At 42.0% G+C, this 14,087-nt stretch overlaps 1 protein-coding gene and 1 long non-coding RNA gene across 8 annotated transcripts in view; both read left to right on the top strand.

Moving 5' to 3' along the window:
• LOC106594521 (general transcription factor IIIC, polypeptide 3) overlaps positions 1–3,714 on the top strand; it is a 21,424-nt gene extending 17,710 nt beyond the window's left edge. Inside the window, exons 20-22 of one of the 7 annotated variants that reach the window (XM_045699479.1) lie at positions 1–441; positions 629–1,243; positions 2,526–3,714. The exon at positions 1–441 is cut by the window's left edge and continues 636 nt beyond it. The gene's annotated coding sequence lies outside the window, so the exon portion shown is untranslated. Of the gene's footprint in view, positions 442–593 lie in introns of all 7 variants that reach the window. The other 6 variants (XM_045699477.1, XM_045699475.1, XM_045699478.1 and 3 more) reach the window with 6 other exon arrangements.
• A 160-nt stretch (positions 3,715–3,874) lies between these two features.
• The window catches only part of LOC123728200 (uncharacterized), a 58,997-nt gene continuing 48,784 nt past the window's right edge, over positions 3,875–14,087 (top strand). The window contains exon 1 of the long non-coding RNA XR_006760070.1: positions 3,875–4,590. This is a non-coding gene — a long non-coding RNA (uncharacterized lncRNA). The remainder of the gene's footprint in view (positions 4,591–14,087) is intronic.

Raw genomic sequence — 14,087 nt, 5'->3', positions numbered from 1 at the left:
TATAACGGCCTTTCAGGTCCTCTATACTGACCTGTATAATGACCTATCAGGTCCTCTATACTGCATGGTATAACGGGCTATCAGGTCCTCTATACTGAACTATATAATGACCTATCAGGTCCTCTATACTGCATGGTATAACGGCCTATCAGGTCCTCTATACTGAACTGTATAATGACCTATCAGGTCCTCTATACTGCATGGTGTAACGGCCTATCAGGTCCTCTATACTGAACTGTATAATGACCTATCAGGTCCTCCTATACTGACCTGTATAATGGCCTATCAGGTCCTCCTATACTGACCTGTATAATGACCTATCAGGTCCTCCTATACTGACCTGTATAATGACAGACCTATCAGGTCCTCCTATACTGACCTGTATAATGACAGACCTATCAGGTCCTCCTATACTGACCTGTATAATGACAGACCTATCAGGTCCTCCTATACTGACCTGTATAATGACAGACCTATCAGGTCCTCCTATACTGACCTGTATAATGACAGACCTATCAGGTCCTCCTATACTGACCTGTATAATGACAGACCTATCAGGTCCTCCTATACTGACCTGTATAATGGCCTATCAGGTCCTCCTATACTGACCTGTATAATGGCCTATCAGGTCCTCCTATACTGACCTGTATAATGACAGACCTATCAGGTCCTCCTATACTGACCTGTATAATGACAGACCTATCAGGTCCTCCTATACTGACCTGTATAATGACAGACCTATCAGGTCCTCCTATACTGACCTGAATAATGACAGACCTATCAGGTCCTCCTATACTGACCTGTATAATGACAGACCTATCAGGTCCTCCTATACTGACCTGAATAATGACAGACCTATCAGGTCCTCCTATACTGACCTGTATAATGACAGACCTATCAGGTCCTCCTATACTGACCTGTATAATGACAGACCTATCAGCTCCTCCTATACTGACCTGTATAATGACAGACCTATCAGGTCCTCCTATACTGACCTGTATAATGACAGACCTATCAGGTCCTCCTATACTGACCTGTATAATGACAGACCTATCAGGTCCTCCTATACTGACCTGTATAATGACAGACCTATCAGGTCCTCCTATACTGACCTGTATAATGACAGACCTATCAGGTCCTCCTATACTGACCTGTATAATGACAGACCTATCAGGTCCTCCTATACTGCACTGTATAACGACCTATCAGGTCCTCTATACTGCATGGTATAAAGGCCTATCAGGTCCTCTATACTGAACTGTATAATGACCTATCAGGTCCTCTATACTGAACTGTATAATGACCTATCAGGTCCTCTATACTGAACTGTATAATGACCTATCAGGTCCTCTATACTGCATGGTATAACGGCCTATCAGGTCCTCTATACTGAACTGTATAATGACCTATCAGGTCCTCTATACTGCATGGTGTAACGGCCTATCAGGTCCTCTATACTGAACTGTATAATGACCTATCAGGTCCTCTATACTGCATGGTATAACGGCCTATCATGTCCTCTATACTGAACTGTATAATGACCTATCAGGTCCTCTATACTGCATGGTGTAACGGCCTATCAGGTCCTCCTATACTGAACTGTATAATGACCTATCAGGTCCTCCTATACTGACCTGTATAATGACCTATCAGGTCCTCCTATACTGACCTGTATAATGACAGACCTATCAGGTCCTCCTATACTGACCTGTATAATGACAGACCTATCAGGTCCTCCTATACTGACCTGTATAATGACCTTTCAGGTCCTCCTATACTGACCTGTATAATGACCTTTCAGGTCCTCCTATACTGACCTGTATAATGACCTATCAGGTCCTCCTATACTGACCTGTATAATGACCTATCAGGTCCTCCTATACTGACCTGTATAATGGCCTATCAGGTCCTCCTATACTGACCTGTATAATGACAGACCTATCAGGTCCTCCTATACTGACCTGTATAATGACAGACCTATCAGGTCCTCCTATACTGACCTGTATAATGACAGACCTATCAGGTCCTCCTATACTGACCTGTATAATGACAGACCTATCAGGTCCTCCTATACTGACCTGAATAATGACAGACCTATCAGGTCCTCCTATACTGACCTGTATAATGACAGACCTATCAGGTCCTCCTATACTGACCTGTATAATGACAGACCTATCAGGTCCTCCTATACTGACCTGTATAATGACAGACCTATCAGGTCCTCCTATACTGACCTGTATAATGACAGACCTATCAGGTCCTCCTATACTGACCTGTATAATGACAGACCTATCAGGTCCTCCTATACTGACCTGTATAATGACAGACCTATCAGGTCCTCCTATACTGACCTGTATAATGACAGACCTATCAGGTCCTCCTATACTGACCTGTATAATGACAGACCTATCAGGTCCTCCTATACTGACCTGTATAATGACAGACCTATCAGGTCCTCCTATACTGACCTGTATAATGACAGACCTATCAGGTCCTCTATACTGCATGGTTTAACGGCCTATCAGGTCCTCTATACTGAACTGTATAATGACCTATCAGGTCCTCTATACTGAACTGTATAATGACCTATCAGGTCCTCTATACTGCATGGTATAACGACCTATCAGGTCCTCTATTCTGAACTGTATAATGACCTATCAGGTCCTCTATACTGCATGGTGTAACTGCCTATGTGATGTGTATTATGAGACATAATTAATGGTATAAGATAGTGTTTCACCAAATATTTTTTTCAGTAACGATGGCAAAGTTAGTGTAGTTGGTGTGGCCAATGGAAAATGAGCAGAAACATTTTGGTGTTTTAAAGCAAATTTTCTGCAATTCTACACATTTTGCCATAGGGCAGAGAAAATGTTAGTTTAAAAGCTATTATCCTGCAAATCTACACATTTTGTCATGGTGCTAAGAGAAAAATGCTCACTTTAAAAACAAATGTCCTGCAATTCTGCACATTTTGCCATGGCTTATGCCGTGTTCTTATGCTATCTGAATGACTCAAACGTTATAACAAAATCAATGTGGGGCCCCATGACATGATATTTGGGGAATTTTTGATTCTCCCTGACTCTAGTTTTTATTTTGGTGATTGTATTTTTTTGTTCTCTTATTAAAAAATCTATCCCTCCATTAGCCGCCACTGCTAAATTAATATAGGGGAAACACTGTGATGTCATATGATGTCCTGACCTATACCATAGGAATACTATTACACTGTATGATGTATAGGAACTCCTATATACCATAGGAATACTATTACACTGTATGATGTATAGGAAGTCCTATATACCATAGGAATACTATTACACTGTATGATGTATAGGAAGTCCTATATACCATCGGAATACTATTACACTGTATGATGTATAGGAAGTCCTATATACCATCGGAATACTATTACACTGTATGATGTATAGGAAGTCCTATATACCATAGGTATACTATTACTCTGTATGATGTATAGGAAGTCCTACATACCATAGGAATACTAGATGTATCCAGGGGTCACATTTAAAATCACCCCAGTCATTTACTCACTGTTTCACAGCCTTGCTAAAAAACTGTCTAAACATGTAAACATGTTTTGTATATATTGTTGTCAACAACACCTTATGTTTACTCTAACTTGTGTACATAGATTTTGTAGAAAAATCTATTTGAATACACTGAAATAAAAATAAAAAATCTGTTTATTAACCATTTGTGGTGCATTTTCTTTTATCTGACCCAGAAGGCTGATATTGTTGGAAAAACATCTGACTGGCTCCTTTGTTTTGCTACAGGGATTATAAAAGTGAGCTTGACCAAATCCCTCCGTCCATCTCTCTACCATCTGCTAACATCTTGTCCCTGCTTCCTCATAGTGCTAGTGATACATCTAGTCTACTTTCATCCACTAGGCTCGTATACTGACTGATGCCGCTGGTCCAAACAACGTTATGCCGCGCCAGCTAACGCACGGTTTACCAGATATAGCCTTTTAGAAAGTTCCTCAACGCGATTCATGGGTTGACTTTTGGAAAAGTGTTGTTAATATCTCGATATGCTGGCACCGTTCCGACCTGTCACCAAGGAGAGATGCTACGAAAATACGAACGTATTCACTGTTGCTGCCACAGGAGCGGAAACAGTGCAGCGGATATGGGGTCTTCTAAATAATTAAGAAAAGAGGAGCGCTTTCTTTACTGCAGACTGGCACGTCAAGTAACGGTTCGGTAGAAACTTACGGAGTTTATCCACCAACGCTATGAAATCTAACAGATGACATATCGCAACCTCGGATCGAGAACCAGATTTTACGGCTGACATTTGACAGACGGGAGACTGGAAGGGGAGCGGAAGCGAGCGACACAGTGCCGCCGCGAAAGAGCGCTGGAACACGGCTGGGAGTCCACAGACCGTCGGTGGGGCACGGCCCATGCGGATCTGTCGTCCATGATCAGACGTCGGGAAATAAACATGTAGCTAGCTACTGCTACTTGCTTATAGTACATAAAATTCACCGTAAATAAGTACACCGGAAAGCGGGCTTGCGGTGTCGATTACGGTACGGTGTTCCACGTTATTTTGACGGTAAGTGAGGTGTGCTTACATAATGGTACTGGGTTTTCGCTGGGATTTGCTGTTATTGTTTTCATCCCGGGAACGAGCGAGCTGGGCTGACACGGAAAGTGATGCTACTTGTGACAGGTTGACAGCGGACACATTTGGGTATCCAGGCTAGAGTGGGCGATAATACACTTCACATATGTGGGATAATTATATTATTCAAGAAATGAGTTCAAGCCCATAATAACAACAATTGAATCGTTTAACGGGTTTTAAATGATCTCAGTATAGGCCTGTGGTCTAGTAGCGTAGAACTGCTGGTGCCCGTGACGGTTTGTGTCAGGTATTTAGTGACTAGTGTAATGTCATGTTGATATATGACAATGTGTCATATATAGCCTACTTGGCAGCGGTCCACCAACTAGTTGTTGTGACAGCCTATAATAGGTTTCTGAGGGAACATGTTAGTCAGAAATAAATCCCTTATTTCTCTATGTATAAGTATGAACAGATAGAAAACGATTGCAATATGGGTGTTTCATGAGTAATGGTGTGGTCAGAACCAGCCTGGTTTCTTTAAGTCAATAACAGCAGATTCATCTCTCTAATTGGCTCAATACGGCCTTAACTCACAGACACCACAGTAATAGAGTTAAACATGAACTACTTCTGTGCAACATCTGGCTGTGTGTGTGTGTGTGTGTGTGTGTGTGTGTGTGTGTGTGTGTGTGTGTGTGAACCAGTTTACTGAGATCATAGAGGATCACACAGGACAGTGGGGCTCGCCAGGGGAGTCACGGACCTATATATTTTTGAGTGGGCGCTAGTAGTATAGAACTGCTGGTGTGGGCGCTCATGGCCAAACTATGTGAATGTATTTTCTGTTAAACTAATGGTAGGCTCTGTCTTGTATAGGCCTAGTCATGTCATTCATAGGGTTAGAACTGGACATTTCACTGGACATTATGTACATGATACCTTACAGGGGCTGACTGGGAGTCCAGAAATAACTGGTGGTGTGTGATGGAGAACAATATGTAGCCTAGGCAACACACACACACACACACACACACACACACACACACACACACACACACACACACACACACACACACACACACACACACACACACACACACACTGCAGCTAGCTTCCTGTCCAGAGCTCAGAGCCCTGCCCATAACATTCCATCCTGTGCCACTGGCCAGGAACTTCCGAACTCTATGGCCAAACGGCACCCTATTTCCAATGTAGTGCACTACTTTTGACCAGCGCCCATAAGGCTCTGGTCAAAAGTAGTGCACTATATAGGGAATAGGGTGCCATTTAGGTTGCATCGTATCTGTGTTGTTGTTGACCAACTGAATATAATACCAGTCATTCCGTTCCACACTGGCTGTCCACTTTGCCTCTTACATTCACTGTCCCTAAACACAGTGACTCCATGGATCACCCTGTAGCTCTGTTAACACACCTTACCTGTAGCTCTGTTAACACACCTTACCTGTAGCTCTGTTAACACACCTTACCTGTAGCTCTGTTAGCACAACTTAACTGTAGCTCTGTTAACACACCTTACCTGTAGCTCTGTTAACACAACTTACCTGTAGCTCTGTTAACACAACTTACCTGTAGCTCTGTTAACACACCTTACCTGTAGCTCTGTTAACACAACTTAACTGTAGCTCTGTTAACACACCTTACCTGTAGCTCTGTCAACACAACTTAACTGTAGCTCTGTTAACACACCTTACCTGTAGCTCTGTTAACACACCTTACCTGTAGCTCTGTTAACACACCTTACATGTAGCTCTGTTAACACACCTGACCTGTAGCTCTGTTAACACACCTGACCTGTAGCTCTGTTAACACACCTGACCTGTAGCTCTGTTAACACACCTGACATGTAGCTCTGTTAACACACCTTACCTGTAGCTCTGTTAATACACCTTACCTGTAGCTCTGTTAACACACCTTACCTGTAGCTCTGTTAATACACCTTACCTGTAGCTCTGTTAACACACCTTACCTGTAGCTCTGTTAACACACCTTACCTGTAGCTCTGTTAATACACCTTACCTGTAGCTCTGTTAACACACCTTACCTGTAGCTCTGTTAACACACCTTACCTGTAGCTCTGTTAATACACCTTACCTGTAGCTCTGTTAATACACCTTACCTGTAGCTCTGTTAACACACCTTACCTGTAGCTCTGTTAATACACCTTACCTGTAGCTCTGTTAACACACCTTACCTGTAGCTCTGTTAATACACCTTACCTGTAGCTCTGTTAACACACCTTACCTGTAGCTCTGCTAACACACCTTACCTGTAGCTCTGTTAACACACCTTACCTGTAGCTCTGTTAATACACCTTAATTGTAGCTCTGTTAATACACCTTACCTGTAGCTCTGTTAATACACCTTAACCACTACCCACCACCCATGTGACTGGGGTCTACTGCCTGTCTGCCTCTGCTTTTCTCTTGGACTTATGACCTAATTTCCTGTAAGCGGAGAGAATAGAGGAGGGTTGTTTTTAGTACTTTAGTCAACAGTATTGTCACATAACTCCAGTGTATTTTAGGAATGGTACCTGTCTGTGGTTGAATCCAAAACCAGAGGGTGGACAGGACAGGACAGGAGAGGAGAGGGAGAATCTTATGGTACCTAACCTAACATTACTACATTATAACCTAAACTGTTCTAGACACCTGTCACTTCATTCACACACAAATACACCCATATCGCATCGCTCTCTACCATCCTATTTCTGCCTCATGTGGAAACGGTTTTGTAGGCTACATCTCAGATATCTCAATACCACCTCCGCTGTGCCAGCCCTTTAAGAGCTCTGCTCTCTGTACACTGCTACCTCGCCCTCTTTCACTCTCTCCCTCTTTCACTTATTCTCTCCATCTCTCTCTCTCTCTCTCTCTCTCTCTCTCGCTGCCTACTCCCTCCTCTCTCTGTCTCTCTCTCCCCCATTTCCCTCTCTCCTCTTCCTCCCATACTACCTTCATCCCTCCCTCCTTTCTCAGTGTAATCTCCTGACAGGGTGATTAGGGAATGTAAACCCTGTATGCCTGAAGCTTGAAGCTGATTGGATGACGGTTGGCTGTCTAGTCTCTCTCTTTCTCTCTCTTTCTCTCTTTCTCTCTTTCTCTCTCTCTCTCTCTCTCTCTCTCTCTCTCTCTCTCTCCCTCTCTTCCTCTAGGCTCTAGACAGGCTCTCGGCCCTGGATCACTCTCTCTCTCTGATCCTGGTCCAATCCTGATCCCTCCTCCTTTTAATTGAGATTCACTAGTCTACCCTGTATGAGCATCACCACCGTGACCTGAGGTGACAGGACAGAACAGGTCAGGGAAACCCACATACCTCCATACCTGTCTCTGTGCCAAGTCTGACAACCTGATCTCAGTACCCTGAAGGCAGTAGTCTGCCAACCTGATCTCAGTACCCTGAAGGCAGTAGTCTGCCAACCTGATCTCAGTACCCTGAAGGCAGTAGTCTGCCAACCTGATCTCAGTACCCTGAAGGCAGTAGTCTGCCAACCTGATCTCAGTACCCTGAAGGCAGTAGTCTGCCAACCTGATCTCAGTACCCTGAAGGCAGTAGTCTGCCAACCTGATCTCAGTACCCTGAAGGCAGTAGTCTGCCAACCTGATCTCAGTACCCTGAAGGCAGTAGTCTGCCAACCTGATCTCAGTACCCTGAAGGCAGTAGTCTGCCAACCTGATCTCAGTACCCTGAAGGCAGTAGTCTGCCAACCTGATCTCAGTACCCTGAAGGCAGTAGTCTGCCAACCTGATCTCAGTACCCTGAAGGCAGTAGATGTGGCTGGTAGTATAGAGTTGCAGTGATATGGCACCTTTATTTTACAACACATAAATGTCCGGTGCTTAATAAGAAATAACCTGGTAACATGCTTCCATTGTAACATAGTAATAACCTAGACTACTACTTGTTTGTTAAGTAGCCTTGTCCGAGCCAGAACCTCCCTTCTCTGTTTCTTATAGCAGCTACAAACCAACAGTACCAGTGGAACAACAACATACCGGACAGGAATAGATTGACTCAAGTATTTGTTTACACATTCCATTAGTGAGCCAAGTCATCTCCTATCTGAATGTTAAAACATTTCACATAGAAATGTTTACATCTGTGATGACGTTGTAAGAAAGAGCATGTGACTGTGTGTGTGTGTGTGTGTGTGTGTGTGTGTGTGTGTGTGTGTGTGTGTGTGTGTGTGTGTGTATGTATGTATATATATACTTGTGTGTTTTTTTGTATGTGTACCTATTTGTGTGTGTGTGATCACTGCGTACACAGGAAGGGGTGAAGGAAAGGTCTATGTTGGTGTTTTCCTCTCTGGACGAGACAGGACATGTCAGTAATGTAGCTGACATTGAGCTCCATGTTCTGTGCTGTTTTAGGAGGGCTGAGTGGGTCATGTCAGGAGAACAAGTCCACGTTCATGTGTGGTGTGGGTGTGTGCTTGTGTGTTTTTTGCTGTGGTATAAATAGCAGTAACAGTTACAGTTATTTATAACCAGGACAGTAACACTAACTGTTGTGTTGGTCATGTTGTTATAACCAGGACAGTAACACTAACTGTTGTGTTGGTCATGTTGTTATAACCAGGACAGTAACACTAACTGTTGTGTTGGTCATGTGTGTTATAACCAGGACAGTAACACTAACTGTTGTGTTGGTCATGTTGTTATAACCAGGACAGTAACACTAACTGTTGTGTTGGTCATGTTGTTATAACCAGGACAGTAACACTAACTGTTGTGTTGGTCGTGTGTGTTATAACCAGGACAGTAACACTAACTGTTGTGTTGGTCATGTGTGTTATAACCAGGACAGTAACACTAACTGTTGTGTTGGTCATGTTGTTATAACCAGGACAGTAACACTAACTGTTGTGTTGGTCATGTGTGTTATAACCAGGACAGTAACACTAACTGTTGTGTTGGTCATGTTGTTATATCCAGGACAGTAACACTAACTGTTGTGTTGGTCATGTGTGTTATAACCAGGACAGTAACACTAACTGTTGTGTTGGTCATGTTGTTATAACCAGGACAGTAACACTAACTGTTGTGTTGGTCATGTGTGTTATAACCAGGGCAGTAACACTAACTGTTGTGTTGGTCATGTTGTTATAACCAGGACAGTAACACTAACTGTTGTGTTGGTCATGTTGTTATAACCAGGACAGTAACACTAACTGTTGTGTTGGTCATGTTGTTATAACCAGGACAGTAACACTAACTGTTGTGTTGGTCATGTGTGTTATAACCAGGACAGTAACACTAACTGTTGTGTTGGTCATGTTGTTATAACCAGGACAGTAACACTAACTGTTGTGTTGGTCATGTGTGTTATAACCAGGACAGTAACACTAACTGTTGTGTTGGTCATGTTGTTATAACCAGGACAGTAACACTAACTGTTGTGTTGGTCATGTGTGTTATAACCAGGACAGTAACACTAACTGTTGTGTTGGTCATGTTGTTATAACCAGGACAGTAACACTAACTGTTGTGTTGGTCATGTTGTTATAACCAGGACAGTAACACTAACTGTTGTGTTGGTCATGTTGTTATAACCAGGACAGTAACACTAACTGTTGTGTTGGTCATGTTGTTATAACCAGGACAGTAACACTAACTGTTGTGTTGGTCATGTTGTTATAACCAGGACAGTAACACTAACTGTTGTGTTGGTCATGTGTGTTATAACCAGGACAGTAACACTAACTGTTGTGTTGGTCATGTTGTTATAACCAGGACAGTAACACTAACTGTTGTGTTGGTCATGTTGTTATAACCAGGACAGTAACACTAACTGTTGTGTTGGTCATGTTGTTATAACCAGGACAGTAACACTAACTGTTGTGTTGGTCATGTTGTTATAACCAGGACAGTAACACTAACTGTTGTGTTGGTCATGTTGTTATAACCAGGACAGTAACACTAACTGTTGTGTTGGTCATGTGTGTTATAACCAGGACAGTAACACTAACTGTTGTGTTGGTCGTGTTGTTATAACCAGGACAGTAACACTAACTGTTGTGTTGGTCATGTTGTTATAACCAGGACAGTAACACTAACTGTTGTGTTGGTCGTGTTGTTATAACCAGGACAGTAACACTAACTGTTGTGTTGGTCATGTTGTTATAACCAGGACAGTAACACTAACTGTTGTGTTGGTCATGTTGTTATAACCAGGACAGTAACACTAACTGTTGTGTTGGTCATGTTGTTATAACCAGGACAGTAACACTAACTGTTGTGTTGGTCATGTTGTTATAACCAGGACAGTAACACTAACTGTTGTGTTGGTCGTGTTGTTATAACCAGGACAGTAACACTAACTGTTGTGTTGGTCATGTTGTTATAACCAGGACAGTAACACTAACTGTTGTGTTGGTCGTGTGTGTTATAACCAGGACAGTAACACTAACTGTTGTGTTGGTCATGTTGTTATAACCAGGACAGTAACACTAACTGTTGTGTTGGTCGTGTTGTTATAACCAGGACAGTAACACTAACTGTTGTGTTGGTCGTGTTGTTATAACCAGGACAGTAACACTAACTGTTGTGTTGGTCATGTTGTTATAACCAGGACAGTAACACTAACTGTTGTGTTGGTCATGTTGTTATAACCAGGACAGTAACACTAACTGTTGTGTTGGTCATGTTGTTATAACCAGGACAGTAACACTAACTGTTGTGTTGGTCATGTGTGTTATAACCAGGACAGTAACACTAACTGTTGTGTTGGTCATGTGTGTTATAACCAGGACAGTAACACTAACTGTTGTGTTGGTCATGTGTGTTATAACCAGGACAGTAACACTAACTGTTGTGTTGGTCATGTTGTTATAACCAGGACAGTAACACTAACTGTTGTGTTGGTCATGTTGTTATAACCAGGACAGTAACACTAACTGTTGTGTTGGTCATGTTGTTATAACCAGGACAGTAACACTAACTGTTGTGTTGGTCATGTTGTTATAACCAGGACAGTAACACTAACTGTTGTGTTGGTCATGTTGTTATAACCAGGACAGTAACACTAACTGTTGTGTTGGTCATGTTGTTATAACCAGGACAGTAACACTAACTGTTGTGTTGGTCATGTGTGTTATAACCAGGACAGTAACACTAACTGTTGTGTTGGTCATGTTGTTATAACCAGGACAGTAACACTAACTGTTGTGTTGGTCATGTTGTTATAACCAGGACAGTAACACTAACTGTTGTGTTGGTCGTGTGTGTTATAACCAGGACAGTAACACTAACTGTTGTGTTGGTCATGTTGTTATATCCAGGACAGTAACACTAACTGTTGTGTTGGTCATGTGTGTTATAACCAGGACAGTAACACTAACTGTTGTGTTGGTCATGTTGTTATAACCAGGACAGTAACACTAACTGTTGTGTTGGTCATGTGTGTTATAACCAGGACAGTAACACTAACTGTTGTGTTGGTCATGTGTGTTATAACCAGGACAGTAACACTAACTGTTGTGTTGGTCATGTTGTTATATCCAGGACAGTAACACTAACTGTTGTGTTGGTCGTGTGTGTTATAACCAGGACAGTAACACTAACTGTTGTGTTGGTCATGTTGTTATATCCAGGACAGTAACACTAACTGTTGTGTTGGTCATGTGTGTTATAACCAGGACAGTAACACTACACTGTTGTGTTGGTCATGTTGTTATAACCAGGACAGTAACACTAACTGTTGTGTTGGTCGTGTGTGTTATAACCAGGACAGTAACACTAACTGTTGTGTTGGTCATGTTGTTATAACCAGGACAGTAACACTAACTGTTGTGTTGGTCATGTTGTTATAACCAGGACAGTAACACTAACTGTTGTGTTGGTCATGTTGTTATAACCAGGACAGTAACACTAACTGTTGTGTTGGTCATGTTGTTATAACCAGGACAGTAACACTAACTGTTGTGTTGGTCATGTTGTTATAACCAGGACAGTAACACTACACTGTTGTGTTGGTCATGTTGTTATAACCAGGACAGTAACACTAACTGTTGTGTTGGTCATGTTGTTATAACCAGGACAGTAACACTAACTGTTGTGTTGGTCATGTTGTTATATCCAGGACAGTAACACTAACTGTTGTGTTGGTCATGTTGTTATAACCAGGACAGTAACACTAACTGTTGTGTTGGTCATGTTGTTATAACCAGGACAGTAACACTAACTGTTGTGTTGGTCATGTTGTTATAACCAGGACAGTAACACTAACTGTTGTGTTGGTCATGTTGTTATAACCAGGACAGTAACACTAACTGTTGTGTTGGTCGTGTGTGTTATAACCAGGACAGTAACACTAACTGTTGTGTTGGTCATGTTGTTATAACCAGGACAGTAACACTAACTGTTGTGTTGGTCATGTTGTTATAACCAGGACAGTAACACTAACTGTTGTGTTGGTCATGTTGTTATAACCAGGACAGTAACACTAACTGTTGTGTTGGTCGTGTGTGTTATAACCAGGACAGTAACACTAACTGTTGTGTTGGTCATGTGTGTTATAACCAGGACAGTAACACTAACTGTTGTGTTGGTCATGTTGTTATAACCAGGACAGTAACACTAACTGTTGTGTTGGTCATGTGTGTTATAACCAGGACAGTAACACTAACTGTTGTGTTGGTCATGTTGTTATAACCAGGACAGTAACACTAACTGTTGTGTTGGTCATGTTGTTATAACCAGGACAGTAACACTAACTGTTGTGTTGGTCATGTGTGTTATAACCAGGACAGTAACACTAACTGTTGTGTTGGTCATGTTGTTATATCCAGGACAGTAACACTAACTGTTGTGTTGGTCATGTTGTTATATCCAGGACAGTAACACTAACTGTTGTGTTGGTCATGTTGTTATAACCAGGACAGTAACACTAACTGTTGTGTTGGTCATGTTGTTATAACCAGGACAGTAACACTAACTGTTGTGTTGGTCATGTTGTTATATCCAGGACAGTAACACTAACTGTTGTGTTGGTCATGTTGTTATAACCAGGACAGTAACACTAACTGTTGTGTTGGTCATGTTGTTATAACCAGGACAGTAACACTAACTGTTGTGTTGGTCATGTTGTTATAACCAGGACAGTAACACTAACTGTTGTGTTGGTCATGTTGTTATAACCAGGACAGTAACACTAACTGTTGTGTTGGTCATGTGTGTTATAACCAGGACAGTAACACTAACTGTTGTGTTGGTCATGTGTGTTATAACCAGGACAGTAACACTAACTGTTGTGTTGGTCATGTTGTTATAACCAGGACAGTAACACTAACTGTTGTGTTGGTCATGTGTGTTATAACCAGGACAGTAACACTAACTGTTGTGTTGGTCGTGTGTGTTATAACCAGGACAGTAACACTAACTGTTGTGTTGGTCGTGTGTGTTATAACCAGGACAGTAACACTAACTGTTGTGTTGGTCATGTTGTTATAACCAGGA

This window comes from Salmo salar, chromosome ssa17 (assembly GCF_905237065.1).
Source record: "Salmo salar chromosome ssa17, Ssal_v3.1, whole genome shotgun sequence".
In the NCBI taxonomy this organism is placed as follows: Eukaryota; Metazoa; Chordata; class Actinopteri; order Salmoniformes; family Salmonidae; genus Salmo; species Salmo salar.
Note: the sequence above shows the minus strand (reverse complement) of the source record. Positions and strands in the feature narration are given on the sequence as shown.